The sequence below is a fragment of the Balaenoptera physalus genome (genome assembly GCF_965194825.1).
Source record: "Balaenoptera physalus genome assembly, chromosome: 10".
In the NCBI taxonomy this organism is placed as follows: domain Eukaryota; kingdom Metazoa; phylum Chordata; class Mammalia; order Artiodactyla; family Balaenopteridae; genus Balaenoptera; species Balaenoptera physalus.
In genome coordinates, this window is record NC_138889.1 from 95,262,372 (window position 1) to 95,282,925 (window position 20,554).

Below are 20,554 nucleotides of genomic sequence, written 5' to 3' on the forward strand. Positions count from 1 at the left end.
TCTCTCTCTCTCTCTCTCCCTCCCTCCCTCTCTCTCTCTCTCTCTCTCTCACACACACACACACACACACACACACACATTCCAGGAACTGCCCTCTGCACCAGGGATTCAATAGGAATTCAGGGGAAAAAAAGATAGATACAATTCGTATCTTCACAGATCCTACAAGCCTTTTGTAAACTCACCTCTAGAACTCTGTTGAGAATCCAAACCCTTATTCCCTTAGAATGTCTTTTGCCCTAATCAAATGCCTGTCTATTTGTTAAGAGCCTCTTCATTCATTCCATCATTTATTCTTCTTCCTTTTTTTAAACAAAATCCCCTGACTTCTTTGTTCCACAGAGTATGAAGGTCCTGGGGATGAAAGATAATTATAATATGGCACCTGCCTTAGAGGAGCTCACAGCCTTATGAGACAAAGTAGGGGAACTAGATAAAAAAAGAAAGAGAGAGAGCAACAATTGTCAAGCAAATAACATTAGCAGGCACTGTACCTGCTGCTTAGATTCATTTTATTATTTGGTCTTCATAACAACATAACTTATTTATTAAATGACTAAATGGATATTTATAGTAAATCTATTATATTTCAGCCTGACTAGACAGTAGGTGAAGAAGATTCCTGATCTCATAGATCTTACATTCTAATGGTATAGACAGACCAAATGTAGGACAATTGGGGGATAAATAAAATAATACAAATTATCAAAAACAACCCAACAAAGAGCTGAGATGGAAGATAATACTGAGATGGCAGCTGCATGGGGAGTCCTAGTTTAATTAACTAGGTAGGGAAAGCTTCTCTGAGAAGGTGTTAAGTTGAGGTCTAACACTGACAAAGAAACAATGAAGAGTATCAAGATAAATGCCTGGAAGGACTCTCAGAATACCAACAAGGCTAGAGCTCTGTGAGGAAAGAGAAAATGGCAGGAGATGAAGTGGAGAAAAACAAGTACATTTCAAATCAATTAACATACCACTCAAGGCCTTTTAAATTCTGGCTCCAACTCACCTTTTCCAACCTTAGCACGAATGTTTTACAGAATCTTTAGTCACCCAGATCTACTTTTTCCGATTACCTCATCATTCATTTATTTAATATACAGTTGACCTTTGAACAAGATTTGAACTGCGTGGATCCCCTTATATGAGAATTTTTTCACTAAACATATGCTATAGAGCTACACAATCCGTGGCTGGTTGAATCGGTGGATAGAGGGCCAACTATAAAGTTATACGTGGATTTTCAACTATGCAAGGGTTGGTGCCTCTAACCCCTGTGTTGTTTGTGAGTCAACTGTATACAGTTGGCCCTCCCTATCCACAGGTTCCACATATGCAAATTCAACCAACTGTGGATCAAAAATATTTTTTAAAAATTTCAAAGTTTCAAAAAAGCAAAATGTGAATTTGCTGTGCACTGGCAACTATTTACATAGTATTTACATTGTATTTACAACTATTTATATAGCATTTGTATTGCATTATGTATCATAGGTTATATAGAAGTGATTTAAAGTATATGAGACGATGTGCATAGGTTAGGCAAATACTATGCCATTTTATATAAGGGACTCAAGCATCCAAGGATTTTGGTACAGAGGGGTGTGTCCTAGAAACAATCCCCCAAGGATAGTGAGAGATGACCAACTGTATGCTGAATAAACACTTGAGGACCATAGGTAAGGGCCCCAATTTCATTCTAAATGCAAAGAGATCCTTTAAGTTAATTGATTGGTGTTTTTAATTTTGTTCTGTTGAAGCAAGTGATAGATATTTTTGAAAAAATCTTTCTGTTAACTCTGTAGAGAATTGATGAAAGGAAATAATAGTGAAAGGGGGAAGAAACATTATTGACATGGTGTTAGCCAACGATGATGTAAGCCAACCTGGGGCCAGTGATGAATGAGAAAGCAACTGATTTGAGATATATTTTAGAGGTCTAATTTATGACCTCCTTCCCATTTGTTTATTTTTCCTTTCTCATCATTAAAACAACTGTGTAAAATTTCCATCAGAAATCAAATGACACCTACCTGGAGAACAACACCCTACACATAAAAAAGTGCAGTCTAAAAGACTTTATCTCTAGACCAAAGATGCTATCTAATGGGGGGATGGGGGTGCTAGTTAATTCATTTATTACGATAATGCTGAAATACTAAATGAGTCATGAACATCCAGTCTTCTCAGGGGCAAAGATGGGAAAGAAACAGCTCTCTCTCCTGTTTTCAAGACTACTTGATACGCATGACTAGAGAAACTCAACATTGGAGCTGCATGGGAATTGAGACTCATGTCAGCTTTATTTACTGCTAAAATGTTCTCAGGGAATCTGCGTGTTTTGAGCAGAGTCAAGCATCCTGAATGAGGGATGGAGTCTCAAACTCCCCTCCCTTTCCAGCTCTTCCATTTTCTTTGTGTTGGTCTTACAGACTGAGGTGGAAGGTAGAGGCAGGGTGGAAGAAGAAAATCAGTGCTCACTAGAAGGCAAGGTGGCTGAGACAGAAACACACACAGAGAACTGGGACTTCCTCTGGAGATGAGACCTATGGAAATCTTTATAGTGGGGCCATCTGGGTCTCTGAGCCATAGCTGACCACTGTGGAAAACATGGCTTATGGGCCACCCCGAAGTTACCTTCAACCTTCTTTTTCCTTTCTACCTCTCACATGCTCTTCCCCAGCCCCACTTAAGCTGGGGGCTTTCTTTTTCTTCCAGCTAAAAAAGAGATGATGTAGCTGATATGTATCTTCCCCCTTCTTCATTCTTTCTGCCTTGAATGTAAACTAGAGGATGAGAACTTTAGCAATCATCCGGCAACCAGATGATAAATGCCAACAGAATCCCTGGCCCTGATAATATTAAGTCATAGAACCACGGTCTACAATTTCTGGACTTCCTGTTAAGTGAGAAATTTGAACTCCCATTAATTTAGGCTTCTGGAGTCAGATTACTGTTATTTGCAGCCAAGAGTTATCTTAGCTGGTCCAAACATCTTCTGCCTTCAGAAGTAAAACGACTTAGGAAGGTGGGGAAAAAAAAACCCCTCATAATGCAACCACTATTAGTATCTCAGTATACTGTTATTCAGTCTTTCAAATTTACATATGTATGTATATTTTCCTTATATAGTTGTTATTATACAAAATCTTCCAGGTTGTAAATTTTAATAGCTGCCTTATATCCATGCATAATTATTTTACCCATATCTTTTTGTTTGACATGTGGGTTTATGATATTTTTTACATTATGAACAATTTATGAGTATATTTGTGCATACCACATTTTTCATATTTCCTTAGGATAGATTTCCAGAAAGGGATCTAGGCAAATGAACAATTCTATGACCTACAATACATAAAGTCAAATTGCTTTCTAAAAGTGTTATAGCAATACACACTGCTACCAACAATGACAGTATCCATTTATTTACTTTTTCTACACTGAGTATCAACATTTTCAAAAAGGCTAATTTCATAAAAATAAGAACATTTTTTAAAGTGGTGATTTAAATTCAAGATACTCTTGGACATTGTTCTCTCTCTTTGCTGCCTCTTTCTGGCTATGAAATGAGCCACTAGATTCTTATACTGTATAATCTGAAAGAGTCAATCTATCTTCAAAATGTTACCTAACAATTATATTACCTTATATATGCAGAATCTTCTGCATTGAAGAAAATGCTTTTGAGTCAGGTATGATCCCTATTCAGTGAAGGAATAAAGCTGATTTCAGAAAGTGCATATGACGCACCCTTTGTTGTAGAGCTGTGAAACGGAAGAACTTACACTTTTATTTCAAGTCAAGGACTCTTTTTAGTTTAGCATATTACTTTTTTGCTTCAACATGGGTGCTAAGCAAACCTCACAATATCAACCCTGACTTGGATGACTGATCTGAAAATAAATTAACAAAGGCCTGGAAGAAACCGATTAGTGGAAAGAAACAAATTTAACAGTATGAGTCTGTATTGTATATTACCTTTTCCTTTGTTCTCTGAGTATATGTTATGAGCACTTGTAACTTCAGTGTGAAATAAAGCATAGAAGAGCTAAGGAAAACCCCAGAACAGACTGTGTTATGAGCAGAGCAAAAACAAATTTTATAGATCAGAGAGAATTTTGTAAACCTTAATGCTATGGAATATTTATAAAAATAGGCAGGCCAATAGCTATAGCACATGGTGGTTTTGAAGAGAAAAAAGTAGCAATAACGAGTAAAACCTTTATATAGTGTCTTCTCGGTCATCCAGCAGAACAGCCATTGAACCAGGACTGCTATAAAGTTGAAGATAAGCCCTGTTATCTTCTGGGTTACAGGTACCAGTGAGTGTTTACCAGTTGGTCTGCATTTACCAAATTTTTTTATGGAAAAAGACATTGGTTACATACGCTTGAGTACAAAATCAAGTAAGGTAACAAGATTTTAGAGGAGAAAAAAACTTGAGTCTAGTAATAGAAGGAAGAAAATAAAACTGGGACATGTTGTTGGTATGGGGCAAGGAGTCTAACTTAACTTCCATCCCTCGCCCCTTAGATCTGGCAATAAGCTACACCTCAGGATTAACAGAAAGTAAGATTTAACATGTAACCTTTGATTCACCATGTCTTTTTTTCACATGTTCCAAGAAGATGCTGCACAAAGAAAACCCTGCATATCTCCCAAGGAATAACTCATGAGGCACTGATGAGAAAATTTCTTCTCCCCAGACTTACTTTCCTGAGACCTTAATTCTGAATCAATTGGACCATGAAAGCAAATCAGGACCCACGCCACCAATGGACATTCTGAGGCAAGCGGGATGCCCCCCGTGAATGGTTTTCAATATCTACAGAACCATTTTCTTTCTGTTCTTGCAATAGAGTTGAGGAGAATTCCAACCATCCATCAATTATGGGAAGGGCTAAGGCTAAAAGGGAGTGACAGAGGGCCAAAGGAAAAAATGGAAAAGAAAAACAAAAGGAGATGAAAAATGAAGTAGAAGCAGTGGGGCTGGCCTCCTAGTCCTGTTTACAGGTAGGATGTATAGTGCAATGAGAAGGTCCTGGGAGTGAAAGTCAGACAATCCATGTATGAATTCTGAGTTCTCCATCTATCGCATGATGTTGAACCCATCACTTAGTCTCTTAATCCTCAGTATTCCCACCTGTAAAATGGAAAAATAACACCTTTCTCCAAGGGTTACTGAACATTAAATATGATCATATGTAAATAAAATATACAAACAAATTACTATTTTATAATATGGTCCAAAGATGGTAATTTTTTCCTTCCTTCAAATAAAGATCTAAGCAGGAAGAAGGAATCCATCAAGTGTGAGTATGAATGAGCAACTCTGTGTGTGTGTGTGTGTATGTGAGAGAGAGAGAAAGAAAGAGACAGTGTGTGTGTAAAACTTAATACCCTAGATATTTGGGAGAAATTCATTTCCCTTCTTTATTGAAGCTGCTCATAATGAAAATGATGTTATTTCTACCGAGTTCAGGGTCTGGCACATAGTAGGTTCTAAATATTTATTTGTTGAATACATAAAAAACAACATTAAAAGTGAAGCTGAATGAATGCCAAGCAGCTAATTATCAAAGTCTAGAATTTTTATATAAGCAGCTCTGTCTTCACTGTACCAGGTTACTCTTTTTCAGGAAAACAGCTTGGGAAACTCACAAATCCATTCTTACCCCCAATTTAAATCTTAGGGAATAAATAATGCACGTGTAATAGGTAAGCCTGTTCCATTTTCCAGTTAACTACGGCTGTGTAATAAATCCTCCTAAGGCACAGAAATTTAAAGATTTCTTCTGTCTAACCATTCTCCATATACGATGGGCAGTTACTTTGCTCCTTTCACCTTAATTCACTCATGCAGCTATGTTTAGCTAGAGAAGAGGCTGAGCTGCAAGGCCCAAGGTGGCCTTATTCACATGTCCGGCAGCTGGAGCTGGCTTTAGATGACATGATAGGAGGAGAAAAGGAGGGAGAGTGGCGGGTCAGCTTTCCTCTGTGTGACCTCCACTAGGCTAGGTGGGCTACCTTTCATGATGGTCTCAGAATAGTTCTCCAAGGGAGGAAAATGAAGCTACAGGCTTCCTAAGGCCTATCCTATTATGTAATGTCATTTCTCCCACATTTGAGCAAAGCAAGTCACAAGGCCATTCTGTTTCATGGAGTGAGAAAATAGATTCCACTTCTTTCTGGGAGTTATTTGGCATGGACATACCAGGATACAGGGAATTTGTGGCCATATTTTTCTTTTCACTACAAAGTATCAATGACAAGTGTGGTCCTTTGCAACCAAGAAGGCAACAAATACATTTTTGTTAGACTATATGCACAAAAACTGGCTATTTTAAATTTAACAAGCAAAGTCATTAGGTACAGAGTAAAGTGCAAAGGAATTCTGAAGCCACAAAACTACAACTAGAGCAAAAATATTATGTTGAACATCTGATCAGAGCCCAGTAATGAGTTTAGAAGTAGAAATAAAATTTTTTAAAAAAGCAGGCGATAAGAGTAGGTCATCATGTTAATTATGCTGATCTGGGCTTGGAAGTCATAATTTTAGCATAAACTTGCTGTGAATGTGACCGTATGTCTGGTAGAGTATAATTTCCTTTGAAATAGAATCTGTGTTTTCTTAAATCCCAGCTCTGACAACTACTAGCTGCATTATCACTTGCAAGATACTTAAGCTCTCTAAGTCTCAGTTTCCTCATCTGTAAATTAAACATAACAGTAATATTACTTGCATATATTTATACTAAGAATTGAACGAAATCTAAGTTTACCTCTGTTGCTGACATAGAATAAACGTTCAGTAACTGGTTGAAATAAATGAGATATGTAATAGCAAGTGCCTGGTTTCCAATTATGAATTCTCCTAAGCCCTCTATTGAAACTGGTAAAATGCTGTAAAAAATATATACTTAATTATTTAAATTGTGTATTGTTATCTGAGCTCTAAAAGGATGAGATTTTAGAATCACAAGGAATTTGGTAGATTACTTGCCTTTTACTTTTGTCCTCAAAATAGGCTGATTGAGAGAATTTGGGAAGCAAGGGCCCTGAGAATATATGAAGAATGACTTCTAAGAAAAACTTAGTAGATAAAAGTACTGTAACTGACAAGATTCCAAGGTGATAATACCTACCGAAGTGCTCAGGATGGTAGGACATCCCTCAAAGCAGACAATAAAATTTAACTAAATGTAGCATTACAATCTAACAATGTTCCAATTGTAACATCACATTCTGATTAGGTAAAAACATAAAATAGTTTTCTTGGAACCATAAAACAATGAACTTCCACTGATTAATTTCTCTTGAGAGACAGAGAAACTGAGCAAACCTTAGGTACACATAAATCCATTTTGTATAAATATTTGTATATTTCATGATAATGTTAGCAACTTCACCTACTGTAGAGGGATGTGTGGTTTTGTGTGTGTGTGTGTGTGTGTGTGAATGTGTGCACACGTGCATGTGTGGGTGGTGTGTGTTACTGACATCTTTTATGCTTACTTGCAGTTTTGTCTTCTCTTCATATCAGCTTTGCTTCCTTAGTAGTCTTTTTCTCTATGTTACTCCTTCACTAATTGGGCAAATGTGATCATTTGTAATGGGTCTCCAACTCATTAGTGTAAGTTAGTCAGGTTCTACTGTATTTCACCAGACACACCAACCAGACTGCTGCACACATCTGTTTTTGGAGCTCTATTTCATAAGCATCCATAAAAGTTCTGCTTTAAAATGGAGAAATGATTGCCCCTTAATCAGCTGTTTGTTATACTGAGCTACATAAATACATGCAGTGTCATCCACAAATAATCTTAGGATAGAACACAGCAACAATTAACATTCGCATAGAGCTTTCAAGTCTACGAAGTTTTTTCTTACATATCCAAACAAAATCCCAGGTATTCCCCTGTGAGGGAAAGTACTACATATTATTTAAATAACTTAGAACGCAGAATACCATATTTCTAAACATAGGTATTTGATTCAGCTAGGCCTCTGCTATGTGATCTTGGCCATTTATTTAACCTCTCTGAGGTTAAGTGTCTCCATCTTTAACATTTCTACAAAACCTACCTCATATTTTTTTTCAGGGTATCAAATTTTTGATAATGAACATAAAGTTCTAGACACATAGTAAATGCTAAATAAATGCTAGCTGTTAACATGATCCAGATTTTACAGATAGGAACACTGTCCTTGTTTAAAGATGTTTACATCAAGTAACAGAGAAATGAGATAGTTGTCAGTATGTAACTAGGGTTGCAGGTTGAGAAGACTTGGAGTGATTATGAAAGGCAGTTCCTGCTCCTCACTCTTAGCAAGAAGACAGGAGAGTTGAGGAGTATGACAACTAAGTACTATTACAAGGCACGAGCTAGCAGAGACAATGCCTCTAATCTGAAGCCCTTGGTGACTTAAAACCATGTAAGTGCCTGGGACTGAGATTAGAACAAAGGATGCAGATTTGAAAGCAATCAAAGATGTCACCAAAGAAGGTGGGCCTGAGACAATGTTGGAAAACTTGGAGTAGAGGATGACACTAAAGGTATAAAAAGCCAGAGAAGGAAGCAGGCAATCAGGAAGTCCTAGCAAGCTAGCAGGTGAGATTGTAGTCTGAATAAATGTCAGAGACAGGAGCTGTTGCCTGACACCGACTTTTCTGTGGCCTCTACTTGGTAAGAGGGCAAGGGGAAAAGATGACAGAAATAGGGAAATATTTCCTTATATTGTGGACCCTGAAATCACTAACCACTTTGGGAGCTGGTACAGGTAAGTGAATACTGGGTTGGCCAAAAAGTTCATTCCGGTTCTTCCATAAGATGTTATGGAAAAACCCGAAGAAACTTTTTGGCCAACGCAATAGATATCGAGGATGGTAGGTTTTTCTGGAACCGTATTCAGCCCCAGACAGGAAGAGGAAATTATCCCTTTCTCTGTTTCTGAATCTCATAGCTCTGTTCTCTTCAGGGGACAGAGTCAAGATGTTATTTAAACAGAAGTCTGACAGGTGACTCAGCACTTCCCACCCCCACGGACAGTCATGACTAAACCATCAATTTGATTGAATGGCTCCCTCTTGATGGGTAAAAACCTCTGTGGCTTCTTCAAGCAGGTGACATGGTCAGAATTAGAGCTGACCATCTTCAAAGAGTCTCCCTTTTGCTTCTCCTCGATTCTCACCTTGGATCCAGTTTCTAAGTCAAGAAAAAATGACATCCTCTGAGAGTACCTGGCAAACTTCTAAATTTATTGTTGTGGAACTGTCATCCCTTGGCTTGAGAGAAAGAGAAACTGTCATCTACTTACAGCAGAAAACGTGTCCCTCGAATCTCCAAGAACTCCAAATTAAAGAAGCGGGATGGTCACAGAACAGCCTTTCTAGCAACCCTTCATGGCTGTGCTAAGGGCCATTCCATCCTGAGCTGGCAGCTCATAGACATGCTCCCTCTAGAACATACCATTAGAGAGGTCTGGACCATCTGTCTGCCCGACAGACCATCTGTATAAAGCACTAGCTCCCCTTCCAGAAAACAGAAAAGGGACATATTCAGATCTTGACAAGGAAGAAAGTGAGGACACTAGAGAAATGAGTCTTTGTACCTTTGCTTCCAAGCTCTCTTTATAGCGATCGCTGGTAGCAAAGGAAAGGAGTCCAAGAAAATTTTGAAGGTAGAAAATATTATAGCAAAACAGAAAACAGTTTTCACCCAAAAAGCATAGAAAAAATCAAAATAAATAGGGAAAAACAGAAAGCACTGCGTATAACTTTAGGTGTTTGCAAGGATAAAGTCCAGGATGGGAGGAATCAAGGGACACAGGCTCTGAGCCAGATGCACCCAGACAGACAGATGTCATGCACTGCAGGTAATGACTCATTTCCTAGGGCAAATCACAAGCTGTCTGAGGCTCAATTTCCTCATCTGTATCCTGAAAATAATGATACTCCCTTTTCACAACTGTGACATTCCCACCATATCATGTGTAGTATCATGGTGCTCAGTTCATGATAGCTCTTGTGTTAATCTTGTGATTTTTTTTAACGACTTTTATAGGGCCCATCCCATATATTTATTCTTACCCACCAACTACAGGTTTGAAGGGAAAAAATTACATTGTGTACAACTTTGTTTTCCATACTATAACTGTAATATCACAGCAGACTTAGTGGGTGTTCAATAAACACACGTTGAATAAATGACACTATTGAAATGACAACAGAAGTAAAGGATGTATGATCCACAACAGCATTCACTGAGAACTCTGATTTACTTATGCAAAAGGGACCTTGTGCTAGATCCATGACACAGTTCTTAGATTCAGGAGTAGAAAAAAATATATATAAATATGTATATATACACATACATATACATATATATGTATGTGTAAATTTCTGGTGTGTACACACATGAGTATATATGTGTTGTGTGTGTGTGCATGTTTCCCCCCAGTCAAATGAGTCTTGGGAGAAAAACACGTACCAGATAGGGAGAATAGAATTCCATTTAGTCCAAGCTTGGAAAAAGTACACCAGTGCCTAGAGTGATGGGAGAGATGAGATGAAAATGAAACTTGAAGTGGCAAAGACACAACCAGTAGAATCACGGCAGTAAGGAAAGACAGATCAAGGAAGAGAAAAGAGATAAAGGAAGTAGCATTAACCAGATGAACACAGGAAGAAAGCTGTTTGTGTGCAAGAGAGACTCCAGGTCATGTAAATGTTTGCAGTCCGGAGACACTCAAAAACTTCTAACCTGCATGCATATATGCTCTCGCTGTGGGCACTGGAGTCACAACAGGTTGACTGATAAAATGTTTAATGTGTAATAATAGCACAGGTTTCTTGGCAGATGAAAGATCCTGAGCAAAAGTCACATAGAAACATGGCTTTCCTTCTGAAGAAGAGCGAGTAGAGTTTCATCCTTACGTGTATTCATATTCAGTATGTTTATTGTCACTATACCGAGTAAACATCTCCAACAGGAAAAAAAAATAGTAAAGCTATTCATTCTTTGTATTACTAACCACTGGCCTGTTTTCAGGTTTTCAAAGAATTTGCCTTTACTAAAGAGATTGTTCAAAATGCTTGCACTTCACACATTTTTTACTCTGTTATCCCAACATTTGTCTCACTCTGTATGAAAAACTTTTCTTTAATGAAGCACTTGTTCCATATTGAGTATCTACAAGATTCCAGGTATATATAGTCAAATATTTTCACTCAAATCATACTTTTCAAAAGAAGTACATCCTGAACAATTGTGTGTTTATTTGGGCCTTCCTTTTGTGACCTGTTACCTACAACATGAATATAAAAATCAAAAGCAGCTACATAAAGGATTTTAATCTCCCATACAGGAAAGGTTTACCACCGAACACTTAAAATGCTGATTTTTTTTTTGCTCATATATATTAAAAAAGCAATAGTTAGAACATCAGAAACTGAAGAAAAATCACTGAAATATCTACATTAAATATAAAACCTAGAGAAATTTTGCAGGGATGAGAGAAAAGGTAGAGTTGAAATTTTCTTTTTTCTTTGTCAGGATAAAGTCAAAGGAAGATGGTTACCTTTTCTCTTTATCAAGAAATCTTTCAAAATGTGACCCTTTCTCCTGTTTACAGCCAAGCATTGAGCTGTATTCCCAAGCTCACAGCATTTTAGGATCTGACTTTAGAAAGCTTTCCTCAGCTCATGAAATTCTGACTTGGTCCTCTTTGTGTCTCTGGTCTCCTTGAACGCTCTGCACCAAATCACTCCTTTTCCATCAACATGTCCCCCACTGACGTCAATATTGCTGAAAGATAATTTTCCTCCTCTATTTCATATTTTTACAGCCAGAGACATGGATATTCGCTTTTTTGTTCATTGATGTGAGGTGACAATTTGTATACCCCTGGCACCATGGAATACAAGAAGGTTTATATGCAAACTGAGGTTGCTAAATTACTATCATAATCAATACTAGTACTATTAATTATTATTATAAGTAAATAAATACAACTATTGTTATTATGAGATATCTTTTATTGAGCGCTGACTAAATTCCAATCTCTGTTCTAGGTCCTTTATAAGTTTTATTTTTCTTAATCTTTTTATGACAATCCTACAAGGTGAGATAAGGAAATATGGGTACAAAGGTAATCTGCACAAAGTTACATAACTAATGAGTAGATAAGCATGTTGAGAGATACTTCTCACAAAGTACCGTCTGCAAATACAGCCCAATGCTACTTACTATTTAATGTCATAGAGGAGACCTTCATTTCTTTACTTTGTTCCTTGTCTTGTAACTGCAGGACTTGTATACCATTGCCATCACTCTACATGCCATCAAATATTCCAATAAGACTTTGATAATGGTCAAAGTTTAATGGAGATCTACCTCAAGCTATGCATGCCTCCAGAGGCCACAAAAATGTGGCACTGACGATGTACTTTATCAGGGACCCACTGGTTCAGGGAAATGGCCCTTCAGAGGTCCCTTAGAGACACTGAGACCACATCTTTCCACTGACAGAGTGAGTTTATAATGGGAACAAGATTATTTGATTTGCATTTAGAGAAAGCTTGCTCTGCCCTGTCTATATTCAGGGATTTATGTGAAGAAGCATTGGGTTTGCAACCTAAACAACAAAACATGGCAGAGTAGAATATACATGGGCTCTGCAGTGAATCGGTATTTGTGGCAAAAAACTGAATCACTTTTCACCTTATCTGTAATATAAGAATAATATCATCTTATCGATTTTTTGAGAAGTATAAGTAAAATCTCTAACCTACTTAGAATAGTGCCTGGCACATAGAATACATTTGTTGAATATATGACAGAATTAATTATAATTTATTGTACTTTCTAGATGTGTGCTAGCAATGTAATCTGCAGTATATTGCACAGGAAATTTCCTTAGTTCCGTGCAGTACTCTAAACATGAATCCTGATGCTTGAGGCTCTGATAGACACCAGTGAACTTGTGTTTGTTATTTTGACAAATTGATGTCCCTCTTCTCTTTCTCACTGTATGAGATTTGGATTGTAAGGAATAGGACCTTAAAATCCAGGAAGCGTGGATGTTGTCTTCCTTCTCAGCAAGCCATAAAATAGACTTCATCCATTCATATAAGGATAAAAAGAACCCACAATCTGAAGGACAAAACCCCGCTCCTTTCGTGCACAGGGAAAGGCTGACTTGGCAGAACAGAAATACCTGGGTCAAGTGGTACCAGCCGTGCAGAGTTAGCAAAGCAGAATTGGACTCATCACTGACAGCTCAGCTCAGCTACATTAATAGGAACAAGGATTTTTACATCTTTTGCAATATGTTCTTGAACTAAATAAAGGTCATATACAATGACACGGCCCCACAGAGGTCAGACTCTGGCAGGGGAATCTTGATTCTGTTTAACTATCAAGTCCAAATTCTAGGAGGCAGCCTTGAAGACTGCAGTATGCCCTGTCCAAATGCAGAAATTGCAGCAAAGAGACAGGAGCAGGAGCGTCCTTCTACATTCCCCACAGCAAGGATCACAGTGCTGGTACCGGGTAGGTGTTTAATAAATAGGCATCCTTTCACTGAGAACAAAACGAGATGTTAGATAAAGAGCAATGTTAACGCCACTTGCTGACATCTAGAACTGTGCTTCTGCAACCACATATGGGTCGGTGCACACCATTCTCACTACTTACATTCAGTATCATTTCAGAAGTTGTAAGCATAAGTGAGGTGACATCTGGAAAGCGCACTTTGCTTGTTCCAAGAAAGGATCTGATGAAACCATGGTATATGAAATGAGCTAATTTACAGAAATCTAGCTTTCCCTCTCTAGTTTTACTTAGCTCTCAGATTATATTTGGGGCTTTTGCCCACCTGCATCACTTACATAAATACACTGAATTAGTGTGGTCTTTCTAATTTTTAAGCCAGACAAAGAGGAAAGAGACTGTATACATGAACTACCTGTAGAGCTCCAATTTCGTGTCAAGGGTTTTGTCAAGGACTATATTATACATTTATTCATTCATCACAAATGCCCTCTGAATGACTGACCGTCCCTCTTTTACAGATTAGATAGCTGAGTTTCTAAGAGATTAGGTATCTGACCCCAAGTCTGTCCATCTCCAAAGCCAGTTCTCATCACTACCATGTTCTCTTGCCATCATGATTCCAACTCAGCCTTTTAATCCTGGTCTGTCTACCCCCCAAATGTAACTCAGTGTGACAATCATCATGACCTATGCTGTTACTACAAAAAAATACCCTACTGATACAAGTTCCAAGCGTAACTCAAATTCTAGTCAATAGTATCATTGAGGACTAGAGTTTTCTGAAGCCCACAAACCTTGTAAGGATCTGTGTATTCCTACAGAAAAGCCTAGAGTGTGCAAGTCTTTCTTGTCCTTTCTGGATACCCAGTGCCAATGGATTCAGGTTATCACACATTTTCTAATTTTTATGAACCTAAAATTGTACCTCCTATAATTTGGTCAATTACCTGCACATGCGTACATGCACATATGCACATGTGCGTGCACACACACACACAAATCCACAAGTAACTAAGAATATACCATAGAAATTACTGAGAAGAGGTATAGTCAACACACATGAGAAACACCCGAATTATAACAATGCAAATATTGATTACCGTCATGAAGAAAAGACCAGTGCTGCCGCTTAATCAATTTAATTTAAAATTATATTGGTGACACTATTTTGTAGAGTCTTGAACCATGTATGAAATTATCGTTACTATAGTACTTTACATTTCTATAGCAATATATAATTACAGATCATTTTATTTTGCAATATTTCATAATCTTCATGACAACATTATGAGTTAAGAATGCTTTTTTCCAAATCATATAGAAGGAAATTGGGGTTCTGAGACTTCGAGCGACTTACTGACCATTAAGCAGCCCTGTCAAGGATTGACTGACACCTTCTGTTTCTCAATCCAGGGTTTCCGTCTCCTGATTCTAACTCCAGCCCCCATTCTCCCCACCCCCCCCATTTTAGCTGTGATTACTGAGTCCCCAGTGGCAATGCAGATAATTGAGTGAATTGATTTAGTCAATTGCAAAGCCCCTGTCCTATTTGCACTTCAATGAATCCATCTTTTCTTTTGTAATTTATTGGGGGACCCTGAGAGGTTGTTTTTAAGTGATGAAAACAACACAAGAAAACACAAACACATCTGTCATCAGAGGGTGCATCTCTTTCATCCCAGAAGTTGGCATCTTCTGCTGTGAGCTGATGCTATTGCCTATGAGCATTAGCCCCAATATCAGCATCAGTTCGTGGAGCTAACACACAGCTCCAGGCTGTTGTAATGACTCAGCAATCAAAACTTCAAGTTTAGTCGGCTGGGTCCTCACCCACCTCCTGGGCCAGAGCTCCAAGAGCCCCTTTTTGCTCTTTAACTTACTGGGTGATCTTTCTGGCTTCCTTTAAAGGTTCTCAGTAGCTGACTTTCCAGCTGTCAGCTCTGTTTGTTACAGAAGGAAAGAGCCATTCATGTGTTAAGTGCCCTGGGTCTTAAAAACACAGAAGCACTCTGGAGAATGTTGGGCATGGGTTGGCTTACTTGAGCAAAGACCCACAGAAAGGCTGGCCAACTGACTGGAACTAAATAGAGAAGGAATTGGAATTTCCTTTATTCTCCCCAAATAAACTCAAGGCAACCCTTTACCAATTCATTTTTTAAAAATATAACCCTGCATCTATTTCCTCTAGGGAACTTCAGCCTTTTCTTTGGCAACTCCGACATGTTACTTCTACTGAGATGGAAAGCTCCCTTTCTTTTCCTCTCTTTTCCTTTCTTTTCTGAACTCGCTAAGCAAAAAAAAAAAAACAAAAACCCAACCCTGTTAAACTGTGAAACACTCTCTATCACAAAACAAAGCGGGAAAAGACAAAAGAAAGCCATGGATCTGGAGCCAGTCCTGATTGGAAGCTGTTTACCACTGCTCTGACCCAAGCTGATAATAAAGATACAAAGTTACAGTTGCCCAAGCAGCATCAGGAAAACTTGAGGTGCCCGGGAGCTGCTTTGCTCACTGCATGAGCTGTAATCAGAAAATCCTGAGTTGGCACGTACCCCACTTCTATTATTAGCCTAAAGTAAGTGATAATGAAAGTGTTGCTATGGCTAGGAGATTCACTGATTACAATGATTAAATCTCAAATACACAAAAGCCAAGATGTTATCTTTATTATTTTTTTAAAGATGGTGTTGTGAATAATCTATGCAATTAATTTTTACCAACACCACAAGTCTAAATATACCCACGCTGGGTGAGAATGTGAATGGGAGGAGGAACAGTCAAAATGAAATGCCCTCAATCAAAAGAGGCACTAATTTGCCAACTTCCAGAAAGGCATTTTCAGAGGGCTTCTCTCTGTGCAGAACTGCCCTAACACAAAATAGATGACGTCAAATACTGGCCTCTGTACCTGGCACTGGTTATATCGAGAGCTGCAGGCTAACGAAGAGCTGACCAACCTAAAGAATGGTGATAGCCCAGGCAGAGCTGGGCAACCTCCAATCCCCGGACATAACCTACTGGCACTTGCAGCATCAGGGCTCTGCTCTCTCTCCCTAGAACAGTAAACTTTCTGTTTCTTGTTTATATATTGCACTTGCCTTCAGGCTTCATGAGTCCCAGGTTGTTTTCTCCACAAAGAAAATGAAATTTTATTGGGGGTTTCTCCTATGTTCAAGTCATTTAAAAATGATAAAATCCCCTCTCTTGATAAGGGAAATGTAACTGGAATCTATGAGTAACAGATGAAAATATCCTGAGCAGAAACAGTTGACAAGAAAGACACATCATAAATTATACTGACCGGAAAGAGTTTACCCATAGGTTTGCTGTTGTTGTTTGTTTGTTTTTTTTAACCAAGAGGACAGTGTGGAGTAAGTATCAGTTACAGGATGAAAAAGGGGAGGGATCTTTTAACAGCTGCCCTCCTTTAACTGTTTCACTAATATCATTATGCAGAAAACAACAAATAGATGGCAGGGAGAGCCTATGGCAATACCAGAGTCGAATCTCACGTTTAAGTATTTTTTATCTTTTTAGTTCAGGATTTTCAAAAAACTCCTTTTAAAGAAAAAAGAAATAATATTATTGTTTTGAATATGATCTTTGACATCTCTCAACTTGGCTCTCATAAATCTTTGACCCAGTCAACTGTCTCTGAATAAAACCTTTCATGTTACAATGTGCACCAGCTCTCTATCTATACACAGACATCCTAAGAAACACTTATGCATGCCCCCCCGCCTAGTTAACATACCTGTCATCTCTTCCATGAATATGTTCACAGTAACAGTTCGAGTTGGCTAACATTCCGTAAAATATCACTACTCCTTTTAGAAGACGCCATCCATATGCTTTGACTAAAGCTCTATTGCTTTCACTTGGGGTCTCAGCATTTTAGAAGTACATTTACGAGTGATTCTCACTTCTTGGGAGAAGCTAAGGGGTGCCAATGCAGAGATAAAAATACTCGCAGATACAGGAACACAGATGCTATCACAATGAAATGGTGTTTTGCTTTAATTAAATAACCTCAGAATGGAAACAGGTAAACTACTATCTACGTTTTGCTATGAAGGAAAGGAAAAGCAAAAAAAAAAAAGAAAAAGAAAAAGAAAAAAAAAGCACAGCTAACCACTGTGCTTTAGGAAACACTAAAGGACGGAGTTAGGCAAGATGTTTGACTAAAGTCACCTGAATTCCTGATGCTGCCTGCTTGCTTTTACAGCCAAGAGTAGACGATTAAGAGCAATTTGCAGCCACCCTCCCTCCTCTAGGGACCACGTAGGGTAAGGGGATGTTCCAAAATGTGAGACACTAGTCTTAATCAGGCGACACTGCATCCAGAAAGGTTAATGAGATGCAATAGCAAGAGAATCAGTGAAAAAAAGAGAGGTTCAAAATACTAAACAATTTCCACTTTGTTCTCATTTGCTCCAATTAAGAGCTCCTGAAACAGCTTTTCTGTACTCCACACATTCGCCACTCCAAGACCAGATTTAACTATTCAGGAAAAAAATAAGTGCTACGGAAAAAAAAAAGTCTGCTATTAAGTTATCATAAAAGTCCAGATGCACCCCCGACTCCCACCCTGGGTCTCTGAGCAGACACATTTTTACCTTGAACTCAGAGCCCCTGCCAGTAGCTTTTCTGATTTTTCCCCTCAAATTTAAAGAGTATTTCAAGGAGGGAGAAGCCTGGAATTAATTTTTTCTAAATTTCATAAATGCAGAATTCACTGTGTAAATACTAGATAAATAAAATGTGTAAAAATGGGAGGAAGGATGGGGGGATGGTTATACAAATGGAAATAATCCCCATGGCATGAAAACAGCCCCAAAATGTCACACACTGAGTTCTTCTGAGCATTACAATCTCTAAAACTGTGCTTCTAAACTGCCTGTGGATTTCCGAAAACAAACAGGAAAACACAAACACTACAGGAAAGCAAGAACCAGGATCTAAGTAGTCCCATGACTTACCTTCTTTACGGATCCTCAAAGTTCACCATGAAAATTTAAAATCCTCTATTTATCTTGCACTACTTTCTTTTCTTTTCTTCTTCTTCTTTTTAAAGTCACACAAGAGAAAAATAATCAGTTTTCAAAGGTTCCATGGATCTGATCTTCCAGCACCAGCAAAAAACGTGTCCAAGAGACTCCGCCAAAAAGTAAGCCAAAAACTCATCAAAGGCAAAAAGAAGGAGGGAGTGGGGAAGGAAGGGGGTGGTGAAAGCTGAGGGGCTTTGGGCCGGGAGCCCAAGTACCCAGAGAAAATTTTCACGCTGTTGAAACCTACAGTACGATATACCTGCTTTGGCTGTCACACAAGCACACACACTCTTGGACACTCACACGTTCTCTTTCACGCAAAAGCAGGCACCCACACTCACAAACACGCACAAACACGCAGACACTCACACAAACCCGTGTGATGAAACTGTCAGTAGTAACCTCCAATAGCTGCTGAGTGCTGCAGATGGTACGGCTCACTGTTACCTTCCCAGATCGGTGTAGGATCAAAAGAGCATCCAAAATCAATGGGGGACCCCCCCAGGACCAGGTAGCTTCCGGATCCCTCTCCCCCAGGCAGATTCATCAAGCCAGGAGCGGGTCAGTCAGCAGAGGTGTCTGCTTGCTGGGTGCCCCGGATTATGGCAAGGTTATTCATCTTGATGTGCTGCATCCTCCACCCCCAACATTCGGCAGCCTGCATTGAGATGACTGCCAGAGCTGTGTCTGTCCCTGCTCTACTGCATTTCGCTCAGCCCTCCGCTGCTGCAAGTGAGACACGGTGGAGGCAAGAATACTAATAAGGTGGTTAGCTACAGTTTCTTCGAGGCGGTCGGCGAGCAGTACCGTCAATGTGTACTTCCCAGTGCTCTATGTGTGTGCCTGGATGTCTGCAGGGACAGCAGCGAATCCATCACCAGCCAGAAGGCGAGATGGTTTGTACCCTGCCTGGGAGGACTATATCATCGGAATCATCACTGTCCTGCAATGGCATTGTCTATGACAGTATTTTGTTTGGGATAAAAAAAAGGGGGGGTGGGGTGGGCGGTGTTAATGGTTTAGAAGCCTAGAGCTGGCATTTGAATGAGAGAGAGAGAGAGAGAGAGAGAGAGAGAAAATGTCCGGGGAGACAAATTAGCTTTATAAATAAGCTCCAAGAAGACCAAGGCAAAATTTTAACATGCCGCTACCCTGGCTGTTAAATGGAAATACAAAGCAATTTCAAAAACCAGCTACAACCTATAAATCTTGGAGGTGGCAACAAGTATCTGAATTTGACTGATGGGACTGTGGATAAATGGATTCCTGGTAATATAAAAAGTTTGCTCATGCATTTTGCTTCCTACCCCTTTACCCAATGTATGCAGGGATCTAGGTACAGTTCAGTCATTTTTAATATGGATTTAGACTCTATTCTTTCACAGCTTTCCTCTAAGGCACAGCTTTTATCATATAACTATAAAATTGTAGAGAATGTCTGAGTGGCATTATGTCACTATGGGGATTGGTTGACAACTGTCAACAGTATTACCATACATAACACTCTTACATGGAATTTTCAGGAAAAAAAAAGTCATATATCTCTTTTATTACTAGGCCATGAAAGAAAACATATGCAAATATGCTAAGCGAATAATTCCTCAGACTCTGGAAGGCTAACTTTTCCTCTTCTATAATTGGGTCTCATATTAAAGTACCTCTTCTTTAGACAAGGATACTCACTGAGTTACTGAAATTGAATTATAGTATCATCTGAATAAGTAAGCATTGGACAGTTGGAGAAGGCAGATAAGTGTGAATTATGGAGCACTGTAATACCAGATATTGCCAGCAGATGTCACAAAGGCAGATGCAGGTAAAAGAATTCTACCAATTGCAAGCATTTTAATCTAATTTAGTAAACACAGATTTTAATAAAATGTATAACATTAATCTGAAACACTAAAGTTTTGTAAAATTTAAAGGTGCAAATAACTTGGAGAA

The 20,554-nt window shown here is 38.7% G+C and overlaps 1 protein-coding gene across 1 annotated transcript in view; it reads right to left on the reverse strand.

Moving 5' to 3' along the window:
- The window catches only part of LRRC4C (leucine rich repeat containing 4C), a 1,215,963-nt gene extending 1,196,462 nt beyond the window's left edge, over window positions 1-19,501 (reverse strand). The window contains exon 1 of the mRNA XM_082410489.1: window positions 18,542-19,501. The gene's annotated coding sequence lies outside the window, so the exon portion shown is untranslated. The remainder of the gene's footprint in view (window positions 1-18,541) is intronic.
- Window positions 19,502-20,554: the final 1,053 nt, after the last annotated feature.